A 4,475-nucleotide genomic window follows, 5' to 3' on the forward strand; every position below is an offset into this window, starting at 1 on the left:
CCGGGAGGTTGTTTACATGACGGATCTGGCGGGAGGAGTCTGCGCGGAGGAGGCGGAGGGAACCGAGGTAGAGCGGAGTCCCCGCGGCGGCGGCGGCGGCGGCGGCGGGCCGGGGTGCGGGTGAACCCCGTGCGGAGCCCCAGGCCGGGACGCGGGAGCCACGGGTATGCAGCCGGGGGTGCGGAGGGCTGGGATGCCTGTCAGCAGCGTTTGCAGCACGCAGCCTGCCACGCAGACCGTTGGGGCAGAGGGAGGGCGGGTGGGGGAGCCTCGGTTTCCCCGCACGTTCGGGAACGCCCCCCACCCCTCCATTCTCCCATCCCCACTCTTTCCCGCTTTTTCCTGGGCTCACCTGTTTATTTCCATCACTCAGAGCTCCAGCTTTTTCTTTTTTCTTTTTTTTTAACGTGGGCCTGAGTAGCTGTTTCTTTTATTAGAAACATAATTGGAGAGGTGGGGATGTTCGTGTAATGGATGCTGGTCCAGGTCGGTTTTCAGGGGAACGGGGGAGAAGTTGGCGGAGACCCCGGGCTTCTGGCTGCGGCTGACCCCGGGGCTTCTCCCGCCTTGTCTATGAGGAATCGTTTCCTTACTCCCGCTACCCGCAGCCAGCTAGCTGCCAACCTTCCTGGAGCAAGACCACACCTAAACTGCGTCCCGCTTTGGAGGTGAGCTGAGCTGAGAAACAGGCAATACCGTGCCCTCCAGGGCTGAGGCAGACCCTCACACCCGGAATCGGCAAACAGCGCGCCTTTCACCTGCTGATTGCTTTGGGTAGGTCGGCACTCCTACCCCCCAGAAGTTGCGGTTTACTGTTGTGTTATAATTTTTCTCTTCTTTCATCCGTGTTCCCCACCACCAGCACTGAATGCTGGGCTTAAGTTGAGAAAGAGTCCTTCCTCCTGCCAGTCGGGCGCTGTTTTTTATTCCCCAGTGGGTCTTCCACCAAATCTGCACTTCCCCCGGTTCCTCTACTCTTCCGCTAAACTTAGCCCAGAACCAGGCCTAAGCTTTTATTCCCTGTGGGCCGCACCCTGGCCCCTCTCCTGGTAGTCAGAGCCAAAAGCCTCCCAGCAGCCGGCACACCCAGCCCCAAGGCTTTTCCAGGAGGGAGGAGAAAACAGGGAAAGAGAAGGGACTCTGGGGTCACCGGGTTCCAGGTCCAAATACCCCTGTAGTATTTCCCTCTCTGAACCCTGTGTATGTAATCTCTGCTATTCTTCCTAACAGCTGTTCCTACAACCCATTTTACTCCTAGCCCTATAGATGTTTGGAAGAAGGGAGTAGGTGGTGAAAGAGATGGTCAGCCCTCTTTCCTAGAGTTAGACATTTTCCTCCTCTATCATTTAATTTACGGTATGTTTAGCATAGAAAATAGGCAAGTGTGTTTGCCTGCTATTAGAATTCATTTTCTCCCTGGCTAAAGACTAACTGGGACTCCAGAAGGAAGGAGAGGACAAAGATGCGAGGGGAGCTGTCCTAGTCCCCCCCACCCCCTATCATCACCACATGCACCTTGTGTCCTCAGGTCCCAGAGAAGACCCTTCTGAAAAAGCCAAGTCTTCCTTCTGTTACATCACCACCCTTCCAACTTTAGCTTCAGAACAGGAAGGCGCCTTAAAATAGAACTACCTTAAGAACCCGGCTCCTTTACAAGATCAACTTTTAAATCAGCTGCTGGAGGGACACTCTGAACTTCGACATGGGGAGAAGAGAAAGCTGTAATGAGAAATGGCTCCTTTGGGGGAGGAGGGTACTGTCCAGGTATTTCAGAAAGGCTTTTCTCAAGGCAGACTTAGTTACCTAGGCCAGTTAATATTTTGGTGTAAGATTCATGTACTATTCATATGTTTTGGTATGTCAACAGTAAGTACATTTCTGTGTAGTTAAAGAGGGACTCTTGGATTGTGCTCTGTAGTCTGGTATAGACATGGTATGGTAGGGAGAAGCTAGGAGGGGGCTTTTGAAGAAGATGGAATCTTAGGATGCAGGGCAGCTGCTTTCTGTAAGTTGATAGGGTCAGCAAAAACAGTTGTGACTTTTGCAGAATGAAGAACAAGCTAGGTAAAGAAGCAGGGGTGTCAAGATTTCCTGACATTACCTTGGAAATTAATCTCCTTGTCTTTAAATCCATTCTGTCCCTGAATTGAGGTATATCTCTCTCTTTACCAAACAGCCCTTTCCAAAGACAACTGCTTAGAAAAGAATCATTACTGAAGCATTGACAGTATAAGGGGTTGGAAGCTGCACAGAAAATACTTGATATCATTTGGGCACTTGGTGTATACTGTAGCAAGACCTGTTGGTGGATGGGGTAACATCATTTATTCTGATTCAGTTAAAAGAATCCAGGCAACAGACAGGATCGTCTGTACTTCCTACTCAGGTAGCCCCTAGCTACTTGACACATCCACCTTCTAATAATACAGGGAGGATGGTGAGCTGAAATTTTCAATCTTAATTTCTAAAAGCCATACTTGACTCAATTACTGGAACTTAAGTATGTTTGGAAACATACTTGAGCATATGTGTCTGCTTTTTATGCTACTAAGCCTGTGAAATCTAAATACAGATTAAATATCTATCTGTTGAAAATTCAGTACTGAAATTGAAATGTGGTTTGTGTAAGATACACTGCAGATTTTGAGGACTTAGTTCAAAAAAGAAAGATACGTCATCAGTATCCTGGTTTAGTTTTTGAAAGCACAGCTACTAGAGAATCTCAGCCTACATATGCAACTTGCATTCTCACTTTTGTCCCATTTTTGTTTGACATAGTAATTTTATTTATGGGTACCCTGTGACACTGCAGCGCATGTATGTGATGTGTTACTACTGTGTGCTTCCTTTGGACACCTTGGGCCTATAGCAACCCTTCATTATGTCCATGAATTAATTTCAAAGAGGTGACTGTGTGTAAAATACGTTATTGCATTGCTTGTCAGCCCTCTACCTTCCACTGCTGTGCTGCATGCAAAGACTTGGGGACCCAAGTGTATTAAAGTATTACCGGATGTCAGACCTCGTAATGACTGCTTTGCAGATTTCTATTCAGGGACTTAAAAAAAGAACCCGAAGGGTTCTAAAAGGGCTAGCAAGGTATTGCAGCAAGTTTTGGGTACCCATGCACCTCCCTATAGCTGCTGTGTTAAAAGGTTCCAGGGCATACCAAAATGTATCAGAGAATACTGGGTTACACCTATGACACCTGTTGCTAATGATGGTAGACTTCTGTTACCTTGGTTAACTTGTCTTCCTCTCATTTAATTTCTGACTCTATATTAGGGCTCTTAAGGTTGCTTACTTCTCCAAAAAGTATAGTGCCAACAGGAATATAGAAGTTTTGTTTTGTCTAAAGAAATTCAGTAATGGCACTGGGAGGGGTTTAAGGCCCTCGTGTACTAGTTCCTTATTTTATAGATGACAGACTGTCATATACCTTGTAAGACCATGCAGAGACAGGAATTCAACATATGCTTGTGTTAATAATAGGAGAAAGGAGGTGCATCAGTGAAGCCACTATTTGTTGAGCTTGTCCTTTGTGGACGTGACAGATAAGTATTGTGAAGTGACTGAAAAGAACACTGTGTGACTTGAGAAAGAGTTGACTATCACTACAAACAGTGCCAGGGTGTCCAGTACCCTACTTAATGCTCAGGTGCCACTGTGGCATGCATTACCAGTAGAAATGTGTGCATTTCACAGCTGCAGGAATAGAAGTGGTGAGAATGGTGGACCCTGTGGAGAAGGGTTGTGTGATGATGTTTATGAACTAGCATAGCCTAAGGCTCTAGAATCAGAGGTCAGTGTAAACCTTTGGTATTGTCCCTTTTACCTGTACACTAGTGGAATTTGAACACCTAAGACCCAGCATGTTAAATGGCAGTGATGCAGTAAGAAGGACATTGTAGGCTAATAGAAGCTTCTGGGGGATGGTAGTGAGGGGTGATCATTTTGAAGTAAACTTTTTTTTTTTTTTGAGAAGAGTGGTTTTTAAAAATATTGTTATGTGTATGAATATATTGCTTACTTGTATGTAAGTGCACCTGTGTTATGCAGTGCTCATGGAGGTCAGAAGCGGGCATCAGATCCCCTGGAACTATAGTTGCACTGTTGTTAGCTGCTGTGTGGGTGCTGGGAACTGAACCAGGTCCTCTGCAAGAGCAGCCAGTTCTCTTAACAGCTGAGCCATCTCTCCAGCCTGGAGAGGAGTGGTTTCTTGAGACACACAGTCTTGTTATATAGTTCAGGCTACCCTCAAACCCAAGATCTTCCTGCTTCAACCCTCATAGTACTGGGATCATGCCCAGCTACAGTTAATCTTTTTTCCAGTTGTAATGAATAACTTCGTGAGAGTGGCTATTGGTTGATATTTTGTTGGTTGGTGGGGTTTTTTGGTCTTTTTGAGACAGGGTCTTCCTGTAGTCCCAGCTGCCCTGAAAACTCACTATGTAGACCAGAACTTTTGAATTGTC

General features: G+C 46.5%; 1 long non-coding RNA gene across 1 annotated transcript; it reads left to right on the forward strand.

The window, feature by feature from the left end:
* Positions 1 to 17: 17 nt before the first annotated feature.
* On the forward strand, positions 18 to 3,955 carry LOC115070012. Its single transcript, XR_003849227.1, has 3 exons — positions 18 to 164; positions 609 to 774; positions 1,529 to 3,955. It is a non-coding gene; the product is annotated as an uncharacterized LOC115070012 (long non-coding RNA).
* The last annotated feature ends 520 nt before the right edge of the window (positions 3,956 to 4,475 follow it).

This window comes from Nannospalax galili, unplaced genomic scaffold, assembly GCF_000622305.1.
Source record: "Nannospalax galili isolate Female #2095 unplaced genomic scaffold, S.galili_v1.0 scaffold553, whole genome shotgun sequence".
In the NCBI taxonomy this organism is placed as follows: domain Eukaryota; kingdom Metazoa; phylum Chordata; class Mammalia; order Rodentia; family Spalacidae; genus Nannospalax; species Nannospalax galili.